Source organism: Elaeis guineensis, chromosome 6 (genome assembly GCF_000442705.2).
Source record: "Elaeis guineensis isolate ETL-2024a chromosome 6, EG11, whole genome shotgun sequence".
In the NCBI taxonomy this organism is placed as follows: domain Eukaryota; kingdom Viridiplantae; phylum Streptophyta; class Magnoliopsida; order Arecales; family Arecaceae; genus Elaeis; species Elaeis guineensis.
In genome coordinates this window covers 112977062-113001172 of record NC_025998.2, presented here as the reverse complement: position 1 = coordinate 113001172, position 24111 = coordinate 112977062, and the positions used below count along the sequence as shown (strand labels likewise).

The 24111-nt window shown below is 45.3% G+C and overlaps 1 protein-coding gene and 1 pseudogene across 6 annotated transcripts in view; one reads left to right on the top strand and one right to left on the bottom strand.

The window, feature by feature from the left end:
• Window positions 1–12923: 12923 nt before the first annotated feature.
• On the top strand, window positions 12924–15093 carry LOC105046797 (peroxisomal membrane protein 13-like; annotated as a pseudogene).
• A 568-nt stretch (window positions 15094–15661) lies between these two features.
• Window positions 15662–24111, bottom strand: part of LOC105046776 (ubiquitin carboxyl-terminal hydrolase 25) — a 39402-nt gene continuing 30952 nt past the window's right edge. Inside the window, exons 11-13 of one of the 6 annotated variants that reach the window (XM_073259619.1) lie at window positions 21153–21206; window positions 20937–20982; window positions 16013–20830 (exon numbers count right to left, since the gene is read on the bottom strand). The gene's annotated coding sequence lies outside the window, so the exon portion shown is untranslated. Of the gene's footprint in view, window positions 15981–16012; window positions 20983–21152; window positions 21207–24111 lie in introns of those variants that run through there. The other 5 variants (XM_010925491.4, XM_010925490.4, XM_073259620.1 and 2 more) reach the window with 5 other exon arrangements.

Genomic DNA, 24111 nt, shown 5'->3' with positions numbered 1-24111 from the left:
GATAAAATTTATCCTCAGTCATAAAGGCATGCATAAATTCCTCAACATCCCCTAAGCATCTTTCAACTTCATCCGTATAGCTCTTATTCTATTTGGTACAAATTTTAACCAACCCTTGATTCTTAGGTAAAGTACACACAAGATAATATTGTGGTATCTCTTGGCTACGATTGTGCAAAAATCTGCTTGCACCGGAGAAGCTGGAGTCGAGGGAGTCGCGGTCGTCGCCGGGACCTGCAAAAGAAGTCTAAACCGGAGGTGGGATTGCTCCGGCAAGACCCTCCGACGCTCAAGTCAGTTCTCTGTCTCAACAAGAATGAAGTGCTCGAATGAAAATTTTAGCAGAGTTTCTAGGTAAAACGAGAGCTTATGGAATAACGTATCTGGAGTTCCCCCTTTTATAGACGGAGGGGACAACAAACTGATGGTGACGCCTGTAACCGTCTGATAGTGGGCCGCCCATGGTCAGGAAAAGTTTGTTGCGGCTAGTAGTGGGGTGGACCCGTGGCTATTACCGGGGCATGCCACGTGGAATCAGTTACGGAGAATGGAGCGGCGTCCGCTGTCGTGACTCGTCGGGGAGTAGTGGAATCGCACAGAATCCGTCGCAGGGAGTGGAGCAGAGTCGTGGCCGTTAATACGGCCTGTCAGGGAGTAATGGGGCTACGCAGGGTCTGCCGCAGGGGGTGGAGCAGAGTCGTGGAGTGATGGAGCCGCGTGGAATCTGCCGTAGGGAATGGAGCAGAATCGCGGCCGTTACTACAGCGCGCCAGGGGGCGAAGGTCTACCGGCTGAAGTCCGACGGGAGTGTCTGGCGGAGAGAGGTAGTTAGCCATCTGTCCAAGAGGAGCTTGGAATCCAGCTTTCACAGGAGTTCGGATGGAGTCTCCTTTAAGTCACATCAGAGGGCGGAGCCCGGCTCCCGTAGGAGTCCGGACGGAGTCTTCCTTGCGGTCGGAGTCGTGGACGGAGCCCGGCTCCCATAGGAGTTCGGGCGGAGTCTTCCTGCAATTAAAGTTAGGTGCAAAGTCCGGCTCCCGTAGGAGTCCGGACGGAGCTTATCAGTAGTTGAAGTTGGTGACGGAGCCCGGCTCCCGTAGGAGTCCGGGCGGAGCTTACCAACGGTTGAAGTTGGTGACGGAGCCCGGCTCCCGTAGGAGTCCGGGCGGAGCTTACCAGCGGTTGAAGTTGGTGACGGAGCCTGGCTCCCATAGGAGTCCGGGAAGAGTTTACCAGCGGTTGAAGTCATGGGCGGAGCCCAGACTCCTACGGCTCCCGTAGGAGTCCGGGCGGTGGAATCCTCCTGCAATTAAAGTCAGATGCGAAGTCCGGCTCCCGTAGGAGTCCGGACAGAGTTTATTAGCAGTTGAAGTTGGTGACGGAGCCCGGCTCCCGTAGGAGTACGGGCGGAGTCTTCCTTGCGGTCGGAGTCATGGACGGAGTCCGGCTCCCGTAGGAGTCCGGTCGGAGTCGTGGACGGAGCCCGGCTCCCGTAGGAGTCCGGGCGGAGTCTTCCTGCAATTAAAGTCAGGTGCGAAGTCCAGCTCCCGTAGGAATCCGGATGAAGCTTACCAGCAGTTGAAGTTGGAGACGGAGCCCGGCTCCCGTAGGAGTCCGGGCGGAGCTTACCAGCAGTTGAAGTTGGTGACGGAGACTGCAAGGATCAATCCCGCTGAGAACTTCGGCCATGGGTGCTTTATACCCAACACCAGTCCCCCTACTTTCGAGTTCGAATTTCGAATGAAAGAAGTACAGAGAGATTGGCATGGCCGAAGTTGTCCCCTCGAATCCTGCGCACGACTGCCCCCAGATATCTTGGCATTAAACATGCGCGTGCCGGAGCCCTTTTTTCGATCAGGACGACCCGAAGGGTCTTTTCGGAACCCCCACCGAGACGTGATCCCAAGCGTCGTGCCATGAAAGTTTGCAAACAGTCAATCCTCGGTAGCGGCGAGCGGGACACGTGGTGAGCACCGGTTGGTCTAGGGACACCCGCCACCATAACTGCGCTAAGATCCGCTGCCTATTTAAACCCCCCACCCTTCCTTCGAGGCTTTACTCCACCTAAAGGACGGCACCTTTCTTTCGTTTGAGAGCTTAGCTACTCAGCCACTCCCTTAGTGCCCCTATCAAATCTGAGCATCCTCCGTGCCGGTCTTTGCCGTCTCTCTGCCATCTCCAGCCCCCCGATTCCTCTCTAAGGGGTTCCCCCGCCAGGGCCTCCACCCCGGAGGCCATCCTCAAGAGGATGCCACGGGCTTGGAGGAGGGCAAGGAGGAGAACAGTGGTCTGTGAGTTCTCCGATCATCGAGCGGCCGCTAAAGGTCCCCGTCGCTTCAAAGGGGGCTCGAGGAGGAATTCCTTCAACAACGGGGGTTTAATAATGGGGACCGTCGGTAAAGGCATTCTGCCTGAGAATTTCAGAGTAGCGAGACGGGGTGACACCGGTCAAGAGGGCAGAGCTGTCGTCACAAGCTGTGGCGGGACCCTTGATGTCGTCGGGGTCGAGGGACCAAAAGCGGTCGGCGCCGACGGTGGGGCAGTGAAATTTGTTGCGGGGACGGTGGAAGTAGCGCATGCCGACCTTGCCGGAACACTTTGGACGGTGGTTGTCACAGAGCATTCGGTGATGGCGCATATCTCTGGCGTCACCGCTGCCTCCGGGGTAACTCCGGTTCTTCTTGAAACAGGTCTTCGTCGTCACTGCCGTTGCCCTTACTGCCCCCTGGAATCTATCCCATCCTTTTCCCCCTAGGGTTGGGATTTCGGAGGTGGAGCGAAACAAGGCGGGGGCGAGAGCCGATAGGCCTGCCACAAGCACTGAAAAATGCGGCTGGGAAGGACAGAAACGGGAAGAGAAGTTCGTAGCTTGAAGCGGCCTCCGGTGTATCCTTTCCAAGCCGCGTTCTCGAGCCTTGCAATAATGTATTCTTTTCTGGCCCTCCGGGTCTTGTAACATACATCTTGTTAATTGAAAAATGAGAAGGAGATTTTGTTACCCCGTTCGCACTTTGCATTGAATTATTGTCTGCCGAACTTCCTTCCTTTTCTCTTATTTTTCTCTTTCTTCTCTCTTTTTTTTTTTTTTTGACGTCGTCCTTAGGTCACCGGTGGCTCTTTTATTCATGTTGAATTGTCGTTTGTCGAGCTCCTTTTCGATTTTTGTGTCATTCGAAGATACCCGATTGCCATCGTATCGATCCATCTTTTCCGTCAGTGGCCGCAGACTCGTCTGGGGCTACTCAGGTTTGGTGCCCCCCTCAGGGCTCGAGCTCGGAGGTCTGAGCTTCTGTCACCCTGAGGAAGTTGTTTTGCCTTGGATTTGCGTCGAAAGCTTCCTCGAAAGCTGGGGTTCTTGATGAGAGCCCCAATCCTTGCTGAGACAGGGTTCCCTGCACCTTGGACGCTGTTTGTTTTTCAATCGTCGCTGATGTGGTCCATCGCCTTCCTTTTTCTTTTTCGCTTGGAATTTTTCCTCCGCTCTCAGTGAGGCCACGGGAGTTCGGTTCCCGTAGGCGAAGTCGGGGCGAAGTTCGGCTCCCATGGGAGTCCGGATGAAGTTTACCAGCAGTTGAAGTTGGTGACGAAGCCCGACTCCCGTAGGAGTCCGGACGGAGTCCTCCTTGCGGTTGGAGTTGCGGACGGAGCCCGGCTCCCGTAGGAGTTCGGACGAAGCTTTCCTGCAATTAAAGTCAGGTGCGAAGTCTGACTCCCATAGGAGCCCGGATGGAGCTTACCAGTAGTTGAAGTTGGTGATGAAGCCCGGCTCCCGTAGGAGTCCAGACGAAGTCCTCTTTGTGGTTGGGGTTGCGGACGGAGTCCGGCTCCCGTAGGAGTCCGGGCCTTTGACTTTGCTCAAGTTAGGGTGAGGTTCTCCTCCTGTCCTTAGCAGGGCTGTGGGGGGGCGCATGTGGGCGTTGCAGGGCCTCTCCCCCCATCCGGTCTAAATGAAACCGGGCCTTCGACTTTGCTCAAGTTAGGGCGAGGTTCTCCTCCTGTCCCTAACAGGACTGTGGGGGTGCATGTGGGCGTTGCAGGGCCTCTCCCTCCATCCGGTCTAAATGGAACCGGGCCTTCGACTTTGCTCAAGTTAGGGCGAGGTTCTCCTCCTGTCCCTAACAGGGCTGTGGGGGTGCATGTGGGCGTTGCAGGGCCTCTCCCCCCATCCGGTCTAAATGGAACCGGGCCTTCGACTTTGCTCAAGTTAGGGCGAGGTTCTCCTCCTGTCCCTAATAGGGCTGTGGGGGCGCATGTGGGTGTTGCAGGGCCTCTCCCCCCATCCGGTCTAAATGGAATCGGGCCTTCGACTTTGCTCAAGTTAGGACGAGGTTCTCCTCCTGTCCCTAACAGGGCTGTGGGGGCGCATGTGGGCGTTGCAGGGCCTCTCCCCCTATCCGGTCTAAATGGAACCGGGCCTTTGACTTTGCTCAAGTTAGGGTGAGGTTCTCCTCCTGTCCCTAACAGGGCTGTGGGGGCGCATGTGGGCGTTGCAGGGCCTCTCCCCCCATCCGGTCTAAATGGAACCGGGCCTTCGACTTTGCTCAAGTTAGGGCGAGGTTCTCCTCCTGTTCCTAACAGGGCTGTGGGGGCACATGTGGGCGTTGCAGGTCCTCTCCCCCCATCCGATCTAAATGGAACCGGGCCTTCGACTTTGCTCAAGTTAGGACGAGGTTCTCCTCCTGTCCCTAACAGGGCTGTGGGGGCGCATGTGGGCGTTGCAGGGCCTCTCCCCCCATCCGGTCTAAATGGAACCGGGCCTTCAACTTTGTCAGGACGAGGTTTCCCTTTCGTTCCTGATACAGTTCGTTTGAATTGTCCTGTAGATGTAGGACAGTGCCAAAGACGTGCAGGTATACAACTTTCAATTAAAATGAAGTTATTGGTAGTACATCCGTAAGTTTTTCGAGCTCCATGGTCGCGGGAGGTCGGCTCCTCCGAGCTCCTTGAGATAATAAGTTCCGAACCGAACTACTTCTTTGACCTCATATGGGCCTTCCCAGTTAGGGACGAGCTTCCCTCGATCCTGAGGCTGTGAGACAGCGGCTCGTCGAAGCACTAGGTCTCCTGCTCTGAAGACTTTGTTCTTGACCCGGGCGTTGTAGTATCGAGCGACTTTCTGTCTGTAGGCTGCCATTCGAACCTGAGCTATCTCTCGTCTTTCTTCCAGCAGGTCGAGGTTGGCTCTAAGACTTTGCAAATTTTGATGTCCGTCGAATGCTACGACTCGCGCCGACGGGAGTTTAAGCTCAATTGGGATGACGGCCTTCGTACCGAAGGCCAAAGCAAAGGGGGTTTCCCCTGTGGGCAGCCTTTGAGTAGTTCGATACGCCCACAGCACATGATAAAGTTCGTCCGCCTAGGTTCCCTTCGTCTTTTCGAGCCTTGTCTTAATCCCCTGCAAAAGGATTCTGTTAGTTACCTCAACTTCGCCGTTCGCCTGAGGATGGGCTACCGATGTGAAGTTGTGGGAGATGTTTAGATCTTCGCAAAATTCGGCAAATTTTGCTCCCACGAATTGCCGCCCATTATCAGTGATTAGGGTTCTGGGTAGACCGAACCTACATACAATCGACTTCCAGATGAAATCTTGCACTTTTGCTTCTGTGATTTTCGCCAGTGGTTCGGCTTCAACCCACTTGGTAAAGTAGTCGATCGCTACAAGGAGGAACTTCCTCTATCCAGACGCCATAGGAAAGGGGCCAAGGATGTCCATCCCCCATTGTGCAAAAGGCCATGGGGCACTCAAGGGCGTGAGCTCAGTGGCGGGCTGTCTCTGGACGTTAGCATATCTCTGGCATCGATTGCATTTTCTGACATATTCGATTGAATCATGATGCATCGTCGGCCAGTAGTACCCTTGGCGTAGCAACTTGTGGGATAAGGATCTAGCCCCCAAATGGTTTCCGCAGATTCCTTCATGTACTTCCCACAGGGCGTAGTCAGCTTCCGAAGGCCGGAGGCATCTTAAGAGGGGCAAGGAGTATGATCTCTTGTACAATTTGCCCTCATAAAGGATGTACCGGGAGGCTTGATTTCGGAGCTTCCGAGCTTCTTTCGCATCATGGGGGAGAACTCCATCTCTGAGATAGATTACCAGGGGGTTGACCCAGCTGGGCTCGTGGTCAATTTCCATCACGGGCCGTGACTCTTCTGTACTCGGGCGCCTTAGAACTTCAAAGAGAACGCCCTTGGGCAGTTCGGCCGGAGCTAGCGTCGCCAGCTTAGAGAGAAGGTCAGCCCTGGTATTTTTCGACCTTGGGATCTGTTTGATGTTGAAGCTGCTAAAGGCAGAGACGAGTTCCTTTACCCTTTCAAGGTATTTGGCCATACTGTCCTCCCGTGCTTCGTAACTTCCGCTGACTTGTCCCACCACTAGTTGAGAGTCGCTGTGGGCCCGGAGCTGGTCTATTTCCAGCTCTTTGGAGACCTTTAGCCCCGCAATTAGAGCTTCATATTCCGCCCCATTGTTTGTTGCGGGGAACTCAAAACGCAGAGCGTACTCTGCGACGATTCCCTCCGGACTGACCAAGATTAGGCCTGCACCCGCGCCTGACATGTTGGATGACCCGTCCACATGGAGGGCCCAAAAGCGATCAGGGGGATCCGCTTCTTCTGTGGGAGAGTCCGGTCGGAACTTCAGGTCGTCGATTTCGCTTTGTTCAGATTCAGCCTCCCCTGGGATAGTACATTCCACTATGAAATCCACCAGCACTTGGGCCTTTACTGCTGGCCTGGGTCGATAGTTGATGTCGAATTCTGTGAGCTCGATCACCCACTTTGCCATCCTCCCAGAGGCGTCCGCCCGGTGCAAAATTGCTTTGATCGGTTGGTCAGTGAGCAACGTCACAATGTGCCCTTGAAAGTAGGGCCGGAGCCTCCGGACTGCAATCAACAAGGCATAAGTCAGTTTTTCTAATTTGGTGTACCTGGTCTCAGCGTCCCTCAAAGCGTGGCTGACATAGTAGATTGGCCATTGGACTTTCGCTTCTTCTTTGACAAGAATGGCCGCAAGGGCCATGGGAGAGACCGCCAGGTATAAAAATGCTCCTCCCCAGGCTCCGGCTTTGCCAACAGCGGGGGTGAGCCAAGGTAGCTCCTCAATTCTTCGAACGCCTGTTGGCACTCAGAGGTCCAACAGAAGTTCTTCGGCTGCTTGAGGGTTTGAAAGAAGGGCAAGCACCGTTCGGCCGACCTCGCGACGAAGCGATTAAGGGCCGCTATCCTCTCCGTGAGGCGCTGAACCTCTTTTACCGACTTTGAGGCGGCCATCTCCTGGATGGCGTGAATTTTCTCTGGATTGGCCTCGATCCCGCGCCCTGATACCATGAAGCCCAGGAACTTTCCTGAGGTTACTCCGAAAGCGCATTTAGTTGGGTTCAGCTTCATTCTATATTTTCGGAGAGCATCGAAGGTCTCCTCGAGGTCGGCGACGTGATCTCTGGAAGATTTGCTCTTTACGAGCATATCGTCCACGTAGACTTTCATGTTACGATCAATCTGCTCCTTGAAGATTTTGTTCACCAGCCGCTGGTAGGTTGCGCCCGCATTTTTGAGGCCAAAAGGCATGATCCTGTAACAATAAAGGCCACGATTAGTGATGAAAGCTATCTTTTCTTCGTCTTCCGGCGCCATTCTAATTTGATTATAGTCGGAGAACGCGTCCATGAAGGTGAGGAGCTCATAGCCCGAGGTCGCGTCCACCAGTTGATCGATTCTGGGAAGGGGGGTAGCTGTCCTTCGGGCAGGCCTTATTCAGCTTTTTGAAGTCTATGCACATCCTCCACTTGCCGTTTGCTTTTTTGACTAGGACAACGTTGGAAATCCAATCAGGATAATTGACTTCCTTAATGAATCCGGCTTTAAGAAGCTTGTCCACTTCCTCGGCTATCACCTTCTGCCTCTCCGGTGCATGACCTCAGATCTTTTCTTTCGTTGGTCGATGTCTTGGATCGACGGTCAAGCGGTGCTCCATGACCTCCGTGTCAATCCCTGGCATGTCTGCTGGGACCCAAGCAAAAACGTCCGCATTCCTTCGTAGAAAATCAACGAGCCGCATTCGCACCTCCTCCTCCAGGTTGGAGCCGATCATCACTACATGCTCCGCGTTCCCGTCATCCAAAGAGATTGGTACCAGATCTTCAATTGGGGTGCCCCTCTCTTCGGTGAGGTCATCGCGAGCATCCAATCCATCGACGGGACAGGGGTCAGATTGATCGCTTCTTTGCAAGGCTATATTGTAGCAGTGTCTGGCCAGGGCTTGATCTCCCCGGACCTCTCCGATCCCCTGGTTGGTGGGGAACTTCAACTTCAAATGGTAAGTCGATACGATGGCTCGGAGAGCATTGAGGCCAGGTCGGCCGAGGATTGCATTGTAGGCTGACGGCGCCTTCACCACCAAGAAATTCACCAGAGCCCTAGATTGTCTTGGATATTGACCTGCGGCCATAGTCAAAGTTATTATTCCTTCCGTCAGAACGGCGTCGCCGGTAAACCCTACCAAGGGGGAGCTAATCGATCTTAAATGGCTGTCAAGGATGGACATTCTTGAAAAGGCATCGTAGAACAAGATATCGGTTGAACTTCCGTTGTCGACAAGAATGTGACGGACGTCGTAATTTGCTATATTCAAGAAAACTACGACCGCGTCGTCATGAGGGAATTGGACTCCCTGGGCATCCTCATCAGTGAAGGTTACGGGCTCTTCAATCTTTTGCCGCTTGGGGGGTACAGCCGGTATGTTGATTGCTTCATGCCGGGATCCCCTCGAGATGGTGTTGGCGAAATCCGTCGGAGGCCGGTTGTCCGGCCACTCCATGTCGGCGATCATCGCCGGAGGATGCGGGGCCCGGGAAACCAGAAGCGGGATCGGGGCCCAAGATATGGCTGCGGAGACCGTGGATAGCTGTGTAGATGCTTCGCGAGTAGACATCGGGCGAGGACCCAGTGGGGGAAATGAGGAGCGGATGTCGGAGAAGATGATCAGAGGTGGCCCCGTTGAGCGCTCCTTTAAGAACAAGGATACCGAGAAGACACAGCGGCACCCCTTCCTCTAGCGCCAATCCTGTTGGTGCAAAAATCTGGTTGCGCCGGAGAAGCTGGAGTCGAGGGAGTCGCGATCGCCGTCGGGACCTGTAAAAGAAGTCTAAATCGGAGGTGGGGTTGCTCCGGCAAGATCCTCCGACGCTCAAGTCAGTTCTCTGCCTCAACAAGAATGGAGTGCTCGAACGAAAATTTTAGCAGAGTTTCTAGGTAAAACAAGAGCTTATGGAATAACGTATCTGGGGTTCCTCCTTTTATAGACGGAGGGGACAACAAACTGATGGTGACACCTATAACCGTCTGATAGTGGGCCGCCCATGGTCAGAAAAAGTTTGTTGCGACTAGTAGTGGGGTGGACCCGTGGCTATTGCCGGGGCATGCCACGTGGAATCAGTTACGGGGAATGGAGCGGCGTCCGTTGTCGTGACTCATTGGGGAGTGGTGGAATCGCACAGAATCCGCCGCAGGGAGTGGAGCAGAGTCGTGGCCGTTAATACGGCCTGTCAGGGAGTAATGGGGCTACGCAGGGTCCGCCGCAGGGGGTGGAGCAGAGTCGTGGAGTGATGGAGCCGCGTGGAATCTGCCGCAGGGAATGGAGCAGAATCGCGGCCGTTACTGCAGCGCACTAGGGGGCGAAGGTCTACCGGCTGAAGTCCGACGGGAGTGTCTGGCGGAGAGAGGTAGTTAGCCATCTGTCCAAGAGGAGCTTGGAATCCAGCTTTCACAGGAGTTCGGATGGAGTCTCCCTTAAGTCACATCAGAGGGCGGAGCCGGGCTCCCGTAGGAGTCCAGGCGGAGTCTTCCTTGCGGTCGGAGTCGTGGACGGAGTCCGGCTCCCGTAGGAGTCCGGACAGAGTCTTCCTGCAATTAAAGTCAGGTGCGAAGTCCGGCTCCTGTAGGAGTCCGGACGGAGCTTATCAGCAGTTGAAGTTGGTGACGGAACCCGGCTCCCGTAGGAGTCTGGGCGGAGCTTACCAGCGGTTGAAGTTGGTGACGGAGCCCGGACTCCTACGGAGCCCGGCTCCCGTAGGAGTCCGGGCGGAGTTTACCAGCGGTTGAAGTCGTGGGCGGAGCCTGGCTCCCGTAGGAGTCCGGGCGGAGTCCTCCTGCAATTAAAGTCAGGTGCGAAGTCCAGCTCCCGTAGGAGTCCGGACGGAGTTTATTAGCAGTTGAAGTTGGTGACGGAGCCCGGCTCCCGTAGGAGTCCGGGCGGAGTCCTCCTTGCGGTTGGAGTCGTGGACGGAGCCCGGCTCCCGTAGGAGTCCGGACGAAGTCTTCCTTGCGGTCGGAGTCGTGGACGGAGCCCGGCTCCCGTAGGAGTCCGGGCGGAGTCTTCCTGCAATTAAAGTCAGGTGCGAAGTCCGGCTCCCGTAGGAGTCCGGACGGAGCTTACCAGCAGTTGAAGTTGGCGACGGAGCCCGGCTCCCGTAGGAGTCCGGGCGGAGCTTACCAGCGGTTGAAGTTGGTGACGGAGCCCGGCTCCCGTAGGAATCCGGACGGAGTCCTCCTTGTGGTTGAAGTTGGTGACGAAGACTGCAAGGATCAATCCCGCTGAGAACTTCGGCCGTGGGTGCTTTATACCCAACAGCTACCAATTTTGACTCTGACTAATGCTGCAGCCTAAGAATTAATCTTATTTTAAAAGCCATTCAGTACTATACACATTCCTATTTGCTTAATTGTCTGTATTTCTATTGGAGTAATAAGTGAGTACAGCTTGTTTGATCATCTGATCTTGTCCTGCTGCTTTGGTCATTTTTCTGGTTAGAAAATTTAGATCTCTGTGGACCATGGTACATCAGAACCACTTAAACACGTTCCAAAACACACAGCAATAATATCTACTGGACTGTATCAAACCTCATTATGGTCAAGATAGGTGTTTCTAACATTTAGCCTTTTTAAATTGGACCAAAATCCATTAGCCAAAATTAAACCCATAGGAACCTGCTGTTATCTAGCCTGATAATTAGAGAAAAAAGCAGTAGAAAGAATAATAAACCCCTGAAGCTCCTGATTTGACTAACACACTTTATCAAAAGTAAAAAATACAAAGCAAAAGATAATATAGCCATATAGTTGTGTTTTAATGATAATATGATCATACTTCTGAATCATTGATGGACTGCACAAAAATCTCATTTTCCTAGTAGCTACTCATTTCCCTTGGTACTCAGGCATTACCTTATTCAAAAAATTTAGATACGCTCGGCCCAATTATGATCCATGGTTAGTCATGCAACTCTGTATCTCCCCTCCTTTATTTGTATCTCTATTTTATATCTGATTTTCCTATCCTTCACACTGGTACAGTAGTTAGTTAACCCAACCAATATAGATTTTCCTGTTACCTTCCATGCATGCAGCCCTAATTGATCGTAGATTCTTATCTTTTCAAATCTTTGTAGAACACCAATACATACGGGAAATCCTGTCCTAATTCAAATCCCACAATTGTGCCCTTCCAACATCATATGAAAGTATCATCTCCATCTTTCTGTTATCTCACCCTTCAGGAGTGCAGTACCATTTTCCATTTTTTTATGCATTTAACCCTGTCCATATCTCTACTCTTCTCCATTGTTTTTCCTTATTCCATAGTTATTGTTCTTGTATTCTTCTAAGCTTGTTTGAAAATTGATCGAATTCAAATCCCATACAATTTGCCTTACTAGATTCTTATTCTCACTTATTGTAAATGTTTCAAGGTCCTTCAAAGTTATTTTGTTCTGGTTGACTGCCTTTTGGATCTGTGCATTCCCCATCCAAGTTTCTTTTGCCATTCCTTTTAGAAGGACCTCTCTATATGCATCCAGCCATCTGGTCTCTGATTATATATGGGGATGCTTTTAGGTTTGACTTGATCTCCTTAAGAGTATTACGCCATTCTATGTGTTTAGATGTTCTTTTAGGTTCCATAATGTCATGCTTGGTTTTCTTTCATCTCCATCACTTTCATTCTGCTCTGTCATCTGTACACAGTTATGACTCTGTCCTTGTAGGTTGGTCAAGCTGATTTTATGATAAAATATGCTATTCAACATGAAATGAAAAACTAATAATGAATGTGGTTTTCATGGTGTTAAGATGTGTACACCTTTTTTGTGACAAGATGGGCAGAGCTAAGGTTTTAAAACTTGGTTGATATTGAGCTTATGGAGTCACATTTTCATCTGTTTTGCTCTGAATTTTGGACTTGTAATCAAAATAATTAGTGAAAAATTCAAAATGGGGGTAAAGTTAAAAGAAGCCAACTAAGTAATTATGCACAATTTTTAGAGTATTTTCAGTTACATAGAATTTCCATTACTAAAGTTTCAGTGGCTTTAGCTGAAATTACTATTGTTTGTTAATTTTCGACTTGGCTATACTAGGCAGTTGTTGAGCTTTTACTGCATAATTATAAACCATAACCATCCAGGCTTGTCCCAACTATAGCTTTATGGACACTGATCAGAAGCTTTCACTGCATTGCATTTTGAAATCTTTTTCTTTGTAATTTTGAGTAGAACTTGAAAACATCTTTTAAGTATGTGGTCACTAACTAAATGCATAAAGATATAGAAAACCAATAATGATCACTGAATTCTGAATAAAGCAATAACAAGCACGTTTTTCATGTCTCTGGGGAGACTGAGGCCAGAACAGAGGCTCGGACAAGCTAACTCTAAAAAGGGCCATTTTGGAGTCCTGGGGCCCCCACTGGTTGTTGGAAGATTTGTGTTGTTTTAATTAGCAAAACCAAACTTTTCTCTATATCATGCGGATGACCCTCCACGTCTATCCCTTGGGTTGCAAATCCTCGCCCTGCAATAACTGTGACTCTGCTGCTTGCCCCTCATTTTTTTTCCAGTCAGTGGGATTTCTGATCAAATATCGATTCTATGCATAGTGATTACTCGGATAGAAGCCTAACTTTGAAATTTGTGACTCTGCCACCGAAACCCTGGGATAGAGCTGGGACTTCGCCTTTCAAGCCCAAATCTTCTGGTAGCACAAGTGATGTTGTTGAATCCTCTGGAACTGCAAAACCTGGGGAGATTGTTCCCAATACTGAGAGGAATGTGTTGAACTGAAACATTGGTGGGAGACCTCTGCTTCCATGACCTTGGCAGCAGAACCATGGAACCAGTTATGGAGGTAATTGTTAATTTGGATGTGCTCAACCTGATTATTCTTTTTATGCAGGTGGTTGTGAACTTCCATTTTGATTATAGGATATGGCTCAAATGCAAACTATAATTCGGGCTATGGCTGTGGCATGTACAGCTTCTATGGGGGACTTGGTGGGTCCGGCGGGCTTTGCAGTAATAATATGCACTCGGGGTATGGAGGGTTATATGGAAATTGCACAATGTATCCAGCAAGCATGTATAACTGTGGGTTTGGGGTCCATTTGCAGTTAGAGAAATTCTTTGTGCGCCGCATACGGTATAGAAAATCCGATGTACAACACACCATATTATTCGATTGATCCATATAGTCATCACTTTCCAACGTGCATTTAATATCTGTAGATCATTTTTTTGTTTAAAAATTTTGTATGACGAAAATATCTCTATCCTTTCGTTATGATATTCTTTCGTAAAAATTATGACATTTTTTCGAAAAAATTATGATACCCCTATCCTTTGGAAAAGATTATAACATTTATTAAAAATCATGATATCCCTTACACCTGTCTTCGAAAGGGAAGAGGTGTCATAATTTTTGTGAAGGAATGTCATAATTTTTATAAAGAAAAGATATCATAATTTTTATAAAGGGATGGAGGAAGTGTCATAATTTTTTCAAAAAGAAAAAGGTGTCATAATTTTTGTGAAGAGGTGTCATAAATTTTAAAAATGAGTGTCATAATTTTTAAGAATGACATCTTCGTCGTTCAAAATTTCAAACGAAAAAAAAAAATAGGAACATTAAATATACATTAAAAAGTAATGACTACGTAGTTCAATAAGATAAAGTGGTATGCTCCACGTCAAATTTTCTACACCATGGGTGGTGCACAGAATTTTCATTGGCGGTCATGGGATGGGCGTGGCCAGTCTTTATGTACTCCTGGCACAAATAATCCACATGGCCCTCCATCGCCGTCAGGCTTTTCGACATCCTTCATTCGAGTGGTAAGATGTTTCTACCCGTAGCAGGCATGGTAACTTGGAAATCCATGTTTACAAAAGTTGCACTGTTTTTGTTTTCCAACTTCCATGCATATTCTTTACCAGTCAATCAAATTCTCTTTGATTGCTGAGGCACATTAACAGGTCAATCATATTAACGGAGCTTCAGCATTGCCTCACCCTTATTGGGCTGGGCGCTTGTGGGGAATGCCCAGTACAGTTATATGCCGTCCTAAATCCCAAATATGTGGAACATTGCTTGGTATTTCTGTCTTGCTGCTTGTTATCGTTCACTTAATTATGCTGTTGCAGTCATATTATACCAAATAAGCATTTGTGGCCGGCCTTTCCTAGCATTGCATTATTCTGCCAATGCAGTAATTTTACTTGATATGATATGATTTATGTTGTACTCTGTACCCACAGACTTAAGTTGGCATCTAGAGCATGATTGAAAAGTTTCTTTTCTTATCTTGTTCCATGTACCCAAACATTGACCTATATCTTGTCACTGATAGCAGATGCAAGGTGTAATCAATTTCTTTGGCCGAATCTCAGTCCTTATTGTTCAAAACACACAGGCCCTTCACATTTTCACGTCAGCCCTCCTACAGGTACTCTTTGATTCCTCTATCCTGCTTTCTTGTCTCATCCGTTGTTTATATATATATATATATATATTGAAGTATTTCATTCACTGTAAATGTAATCTTTTCTTGTAGCTCTTTGATCGTTCTGGTTTATTATATGGTCAACTTACAAGGTTTGTTCTAAGGTTACTAGGGATCAAAACAAGGCCTGGGAGACACCCCGACTGGGACCTGGTGCATTTCCCGGCCCTGATGGGAGTGGGCAGCAGAACATTGAGGACCCAAAAGCTTCTACCGGGCCTTACGACAATGTTTGGTGAGGTGATGTTAAGAAAGTCAGTTGAGATGCAGAAAGCTAATGGCTTTGCAAAGTTGAGCGCTATGTAGGGAAAAATGATCAAAAAGAAAAATTAGTGATGTCACTTTCCAAGAAATGGTCTACCGGGAGCAGTTCAGGACGTCTATTGCATATTGTGTAATCTCAACCATTTTGCAGTTTGTTAGCTCACGACTAAATATGTTATTTGTACTAAAACGTATTTTAAGTAATGTTTTGCGTAAGCAGTGGGTTAAATTTTTTGATTTGCCAATTTGCAGTCCGTATCTTTTCAGCTGCCAGTATGCGCAGGCGTTACGGTCAGGCAGCAAGGTGAATAAGCACATAAGATTACCGAGTAATTTCGTATTCTGCATGTTATTAAATGAAACCGAACCGCGCCCCGCGTAGAGTACGAGTTGGCAGCAGCCATTTGGGCACTTTTTTTAGGGAATGCCAACTGGATTTTGTGCAATAAAATAAAATTGGCACCATGCCCGGTCTGAGCCAGTTTTTGACTCGCATAAAATCTTTATCAAATTGCCAAAACAGATTCTGCATTTCCTGAACGTGTTAATTTGGAGCAAATGCTAAAATTTGTTTAAAATCTGCCCGATAAAACACTTCCATTAAGATTTTAGGTGACAACCTGGATGAGTAGCATCATCGTCTTTCACATACTTCCCCTGTTGTCACGCTTAATTCGTCAACAGCAAAGTCTCATCACAACTCCTAGACAGTCTGGTGTACTGCTGCTGCTGCTGCTGCATGGAATGCATGCACGCATGATCATAGTTTGTGTGCATTTCTGAAATACCACGCAAGCTTTGAAAGAATAAACTGTCCAAAAAGTAAACCAAGAATGCTTTGATCCTGCTCAAACCGATGTAATAGGTTACTTTCTTCAGAACAAACCTAAGCCAAAACTCAGTTTAACATAATTATCCTGATCATCAAGGTAAACCCATAAATAAAAGCACTAATTACAAGTCATTCCAACTCCCGTTTTTGTCCACCTTACAAGCCAATTTTTCTTGCAGATAACAAGATTTGCATGTGGAAAAGAAACCCAAAACATGGAAGTAGCCACATAAGTCTTATAACCCTCAATACCATTACAACCATTTCTCAGATAGCAACAACAATAATTAATAGAAACTATTTAGCAATGATAAACTTTCAATAATGATATTGCGATCAAATCCTGTGCAATGGGTGAGGAAGAGATAATCACCTTCTCAAAACATTAACTGGATACAAAATGTTTCACCTAAACTTATCTGCTGGCACTCTCTAGGACAGAACATGATGATTTGAAGAGACTGGTACAGACAAATTAGAATTTTAATGGCCCAAGTAGCAGAACTTTTCAAGCTAAACCTACCCAAGATAAGTGAAAATTTTCTCAAAGATCTTCAAATATCAGTCCTGCTTTTGAAGTGCTGATGAGTGAAAAAAAAATCTAATTTCTTCCTCATCAGAGTCCATTACCTAGGCTGACTATTGATTTCCGGTGCAAGTTATAATTATATATTTTTTTCTACAATATTCTCAATTATATTTTGAAAGCCAAGATATAATATGATTGGAATGGACCTTTTGTCAGCACAGAATCTAGCCACAACTTTGCTAAATGTTTAAAAACTGATATCAATTTCACCACAGAATCTAGTCAAAAGCAGGATTTACAATCACAATTCATGAAACAGTTGAGCATCACACTCGCACAGCCACTTTCAGTGTCATCCAAACATATGAACAAAAAGTAGCATACACTGTCAAAAGGAGATTTCTAGATTTTAGTCAAACAAAACACACTCCTCGTATTGAAGATCTCCAAACACAGCCTTAACTTCTTAAAAAAATGCAATTAATCTTCCCAAATTGTCATGTATCAAATAAGATGCAAATATTTGATCTCTGCAACACACACCTACTTGACTTCCCTTAAGAATATTTTTGAAAAATATGAAGGAAATCTCCCAAAACCAAATCCTCTAAGCATTACTTGTTAAGAGTTATGGACCTTTATATATCCGTGTGGAGATATACTCAGGTCAGTCTCCTTATGTGTTGTTCACTATTGATGTCTGTGCTTTTCCTGGAATGCACACGAAAGGCAAGGCCCCACAAACATCGCATGCTAGCCATATGCTCTACTACATCCATGTCAAAATAAATAAAGCAGCACCAGACCCTCTAGATCTTTTAAAAGTCACCAACCTTAGTAAAGTATTTGCTGAACTCCCTAATGCAGTCGATAAAAATAGGACCACCATAAGCATCCAGCATATGAATATAAAGAGTGTACATGCACACAATCAAGTCCTCTAAATCTTGAATATTATGCTCTATTCTGGGTATGTTATATATGCTATAGGCTCTATTTTTCATGATGAAGCCTGCTAGAAGAAATAAAAAAAGCGAGTCATCTGCATGAGAAAGCCCCTTGCTTGGAAAATCCTTGCTCCAAATATAAATTATTACATCAACCATGACTCTACAAAAGCAAACTTGTTGGTAAGCCTCCCGATGAATATGGCAGGTCATCAACACAAGCATATGCCTTTCGACATTCAATATCCTCAAATGGAATGCAAGGTGGGGGCGGTCATGCAATGTCATTTTGCATTTATTGTGATCCTGACTGCTAAATCAGCTTCAGCCTAAATTCTTGAAGCTCAAATACAGAGATGAACACACTGATATGATTCTGTCCCAACACCACAACCCCCTCCATGCACATGGAGGAATGATTGAAAGAAACAAAACCAGCAAATAGAATCCAGACCAAAGGAAAATAAAAAACAGATTCCCACTCCACCAGGAAGAACTCCATTAAAGTTCATTTGATGATGACCAGATGCAAAAAATGGGAAAATCCCTTGATTTAACAAAGCACCCCAGATAAAATCATGCACTGACAGATTTTCAGCACAAACAAAGACTGCTATTCTCTGAAACTAAAGCCAACTAGGGCTGCGAATGGCTCAGGTCAAAATGGGGCATGCTTGACCCCGCCTGACCCCATTACATTTTTGGGGCTTGATTTTGGACCAGAACTCCAAACATTGGTTGATTGGATCAAATCAGGTCAGGCCTATGAAAAAGATTTTAGACCAGTGGGTCATTTGGTTGCATCAGGGGTCAAGCATGGCTCAAAGTCAACACAATGTTTGGGTTTTGACTGGGATTGGGTTAGGTTTGCTCTACATTGGAATTAAGCTTTAGCTATTCTTTTAGAGCTATAAATTATAAAATTACTAAAAAAGTAAAATAAAACTAAAGGAATGTCAACTTAAACATAAATTTTCATTCAACAAACTTTTCTTTCTATACGATCCAAGAAAACAATCACTATGAAGATGAAAGTCTACGAATAACAATTTAAGAATAAATAATTAATATAATTGATAGCATTGTAAACAAGAATTCACTATATAAGAGATAGGGTTGCTGGGATGAACAGAGAAGGATTAGTTTACAATGAACTGGAAAAGACAGTTAGGGAAAGGGATTTTTATATGATTCTGGTTTTCTAGTTAGGTCATATCGAGTCTAGGTTGGGTTGGCCTTACTTTTTCTTGACCCAGATGACATGCAGACCGGCCCAAGTTGGGTCGGAAATTACAAAAAATAGATGCAGATGGGTTTTCAAATAAGATCCAATTTTTTGACCCCAACTCAGGGGTCTCCAATAATGGATCAGATCGGCCTACTTATGCGGACAAGCAAGGTCACCGGTCAACCCAACCTATTTTCAGCCCAACTGTTAATAATCTTCCAATTATAAACCTCAAAGCTCCAAGAAAGAAGCTCCGAACATGCATTCCACATTTCCACTAAGCATTGTGGCACTACATTTGAGTTTTTGACTCTGCCAAAGCCCATCCTTCCTCAAATATAAACCAAACCAACCCAAGAAACAAATTTAGGTCTTGGCCAAATCAAAATAGCATTCACCAGGTCCCAACCTCTGCTAAGAGTAGGCACTCCGTGAAGCCATGATGGTGATTTTCAACCGAAGATCTACCAATCCATAGCAACAACAAATTTGAGACACTAAATCCATTCCCCTTTTTGATAAAAGGGAAAAATAAAGGGCAATATGGAGACATTCCATGCTAGTTTCGAAGGATGATACTCCAGTACAATGTTGGCCTTCTGAAGCCCAATAAAACACGAGCTTGAGAAGAATGGATAATGTGAGATGGATCAAACTATTTCATCAAATTTATCCTCTTGCTAGCCCCATAGCCAAAGAAATAGGGGGAAAAAGGAAAAATATAGTATTGTGAAACTTTGGCATATCCCTAGCCAAAGATTCAATAAGCTCAGTGTTCGAACACTACATTGGCCCGCTAAAATTGTGACACCTCAACTCGATGTCAACTTACGGAGTGGGCGCATGATAGTGCTGTACGCTCACAAGGCATGCAAGGCTCAACTTATTAATCATTCATCAACAACCACCAACAAGATAAGAGATGAAATCTCTAAATACATAGAATAAAAACTAAAGTTCATAATAACATAATAGCATTAGAATGCAACCTAAAAGCAAAACAAAAAATTCTAACTCATAATTATCAACTAGGCATATATAACCCAAGGATCTAAACTAACAAGATCTCAAATCATAAACGAAATCCATAAAAAACATCAAGTATGCCTCCAATAACCCTTGCCATGGTTCGACACCCACTAGGTTTTTAATCGTCCACCTCATTTATGGCTGAACCACCTAGTTTAGGACATATCTAACCGAACCAATGGGGAACTAGGAAGACTCGCCCTATCGGCTTAGTAAATAGGCCCAACTAGCTCTAACCCCTTATGTAAAAAGCCCCCCTAACCTCCCTTCGGCTCGTGATCTTTCGAGAACCACACCCCCCCTGTCCGGGGAGGTGTCCCTTAGTGCCCACGACCGCGTAACACATGCCCCCGCTCGATGCTCACCCTCCCCGCTCCCCCTTCTCTCTCTTTATCTCAGAAGGAGCTTCGTTGCTCTCCGGCTCAACTCAATAGCCTAACCAAGAACATAGGAAGGCCCGAATCTAGTAGCCATGCTCATTTCAATAGCCTGATCACCATGCAAGAAGCCTTAATGGTGTGACCCCCCTCGCTCTCCCTCCCTCTCCTTCCTCTCTCCCTTCTACCTCTTCCTCCCTCTTTTTTTCCTCTCTTTTCTCCCATTCCCGCTCTTTCCGACACTCCTTGTGTTGATACACTCCAATAACAACATGATACAAACCCATACCATGCCAAATTGGTCACCAACTAGTATGCCCTCCAATATTAATATGGCAAACATTGGTCTACCTCATCCAAAAAAAAAAGAGAAGTGATGGCATGAGCTCCTCAACCCACCATATTTGCAACCACAAACATATTTTGAGAAGGGTTATGATCGAGAATTTGATATAAAAGATATAAGATTGAACATGTTTCAAACTATCAAAATCAAGAGATAAATAAACTTCAAATATACAGGAAAAAGTATAATATTTAAACTGCTACTGCTCGATAACTTGAAGAATTCATCATCTTTCAAGTTTTGGGAACAAACAAATCGGTAGGTTCTTAATAAACAAACCAACTAACCATCAATTAGATGACATTATTTGCCCCATAATAAGTTTGATAAGAAGTGCCATGTGGTACCATTATAGGCATCAGTTAATGTCTTGATTTGCTTATGATAGGCATTGACCAACATTATGATTTGCCCCATGATTGGCATCAATCAATTGTCATGATTTACCCTATGATCAGCATCAATGCATAGTATAAATGGCTAACCGAACCCATGATTATGGTATTAATAAATAAAAGTCTTCAAAGGTTATAACTTAAAAATTCTTTTTATACCTAACAAGTTCCATGCTAGATGAAATATATTTGCAAACATGCTTACCTACAACATGAAAAATAGAAAAAATGAATAATTAAGTTAATGCTAAATTAAATTTCTAAAGCAATAAGCCAATTCGTTAGAACAAATTACATGGCATTTACAAGAGAGTAGTTTTATAAGAAAATCCAATTTCAAAATTTTTAACAAAAGTGTATGAGGAGAGAATGTACCTCACATATGTTAGCACACCCATACTCAAGATATTCGAACACATCAAAACTCACCTGAGCAAGATCATTCAATTCAATAGCAATCAATCCAATATCAATCTTTTATTAAGTATTTCAAGAAAGTACTAATCCAGAACCCAATTTTGACCCCCCAGTAATGACTAAACTAGTAAAAACACTAATACAAAACTTGTAGACCTAGATCAAATATGAACCAAGTATTTACACATCCAAAATGAAAATTTATATCTCGAGTTATACCCCTCGAAACGCAGCTGACTAAAAATATCAGAAAATAGACAATTCCCATTACCCTTTTTCCATCAAAAGTACTCCTACATAAATTTGGAGACAAAAAGATTCTTCATAATAATAAAAACAATGATTTTCAACACTAGCATCCTCAGCATTTCTTAACTATCTAACAATATTCAAACAAAAAAAAAAAGAGGGATCTCAAACCCAAAAATGTCTTATAACAAAAAGTTGGAGAGAACATACCTCAAAAGGCTGTATGTCCAATTACTAGGATCCACTATCACCAAAGCGCAGCTTCTCTCCTTAATGCCAAAAGTATGAATCCTTAATTCCCTGCTCTAGTGAGAGCAGAGAACACGAGAGAAAAGTGAGGGGAAAGAGGTTGAACACCCAGGAGAAAGAGAGATGAATGGGAAACAGGCATAGAAGGGAGGCTTTGGGAGAAAGATAGAGAGAGAGAACTCAGTCAAGAGAATATGTGAAAGAGAAAATGAGAAAGAGCATAGGGCGGATGTGCAAACAACAAAATACGCAAGTGGGTTTGAGACAAGTTTAGGGCTTAATTTATCCAATTTGAGTCTTGTTGGATTTGGGCGAGCAAGTAATGGGTCTGGGCAAGGGTATTACATCCTCCTATTTTAAAAGTTGTCCTTTAAACTTTACATACCTGATTCACCAAAAAGGTAAAGACACTTCTCTCTTGTCTTGTTCTCTAGCTCCTAAGTAACATCTCTCTATATGGTTACTTCATTGGACCTTGACATAGAGAATGGTGCAAAGTCTCAAACCTACTCCTTGTTACAATCCTAACTTGAAGATAGATCTTAGAAGAGGCTCACAACATGGGTAAGATGATGCATCCTAGAGATCCCAAAATGTATAGAAACCCAAGGAAGATTTTCTAGCGGATTGACATAAAGAGGGAGATTGCTCAATTTGTTGATTAATGTCTTGTATGCCAACAAGTGAGGGTAAAGATCAAAGGCTAGTAAAAAAATTGCATCCCCTTCCTATTCCTGAGAGGAAGTGAGAGTGGAAATTATGGATTTTGTGTTGGGTTTTCCTAGAACCCACATTAGTCATGATGCAATATGAGTGATAGCTGAATGTCTAACAAAATCTGCCCCTTTTTGGCCATTAGGGTCAATTTTTCACTTGGGAGACTAATGAAAGTATACATCCGGAGCTTGTGAGATTGCATAGGGCTCTGGTTTTCATTATATGTAATAGGAATTCAAGATTTGTGGCATAGTTTTGGAAGAGCTTGTATCCATTGTTAGGTGCCATCTTGAGATTCAGCATTCAGAACAACTTTTTACCCTCTAATGCATGAATGGTTAGAAGGACCATACATATCTTGGAAGATATGTTGAGTGCTTGTGTCATAGAACTTAAAGGGTGCATTGGAAAATCACTTGTCATCGGTAGAGTTCGCCTATAGAAACAGTTATCAAGCAAGCATTGAGATGATGCCGTATGAGGCACTCTACAAGAGATAGTGTGGATCTCCAATATGTTGGGACTTGGGAGGATGATGGTGAAAGGAAGCTATCGAGATTGGATTTGGTTCAAAGTACTTGCTGACAATTCGATCAATCAAAAAGAGGTTACAGATTTCAGGATAGATATCATATGTTCCTACGGTGTCACCCACCAAGAGGGCATGAGGTTTGCGAAATTGGACAAGTTGAGTCCAACACATATCGGGCCATTCAAGATTATTAGTTAGTGAGGTAACTTAAAGATTGGCTTTGATATCAACTTTAGCGAGAGTACATAATGTGTTCTATGTATTCATGCCGAGAAAATACATACTAGATGGGCCACACGGCCCACACCAGATCAGTGAAGACCTAACTTATGAAGAGCACAAAGTACAAATAGTGGATAGGAGCAAGTCTTAAGGGATTGCCTCATTCTTTGCCCAAAGTCCAATGGAGTAACCATAATAGATGCTACTCTGAAGCTAAAGGATGAGGTAGAAGTATCCTTATTTTTCCAATATACCAAATATGTCAAGTTTAGAGGACTAAATTTCCTTTAAAAGAGAAGAATGTAATACCCTTGCTTACCCACTCACTCAAATCTAAAATACCCTTTTGCTCGCCCACTCATCCAAACTTAATAAAACCTAAATCAGGTTAACCTTATACCCGCTCTCATATCTCTCACTTTTTTTTTTGTTCACACGTGCACCTTATCCCCCTTTCTTATGCACTCCCTCTAACGCCCTCTATTCTCACCAAAGTGGGAATTAGAAACAATATATTGGGGGAAGAGAATAGAAGCTGCTATTGGGAGATAGTATATCCTAATAATGAAAGATATAACTATTTGAGGTAGGTTCTCTTCAAGTTGTATTATGGGGCACTCAAGGGTTTAAGATCTCCCATTCTTTTGCTTCTAAATGTCATTAGATATCTAACGTAAGGATACGAATACTAAGATTTTCATTGTTAAGATTCTTTACATACCCTAATTTATTTAGTAGCGATTTTGATGAAAACAAGGAGTAATTAGGGGCTTGGTTGACTTCATTTTTGTTTTTATGCCTGTTTCTCTAAAAATTAGTGAAATACCACATGAAAATTCATGTTGAAGATAGCATTTGCATGACATTTCTACAATTCTTTGCTACTATTTTTATTCTTTTTTGAAAGCAATAAATCTTTGCTACTAGATGTTTAAAGATTTTACAAAC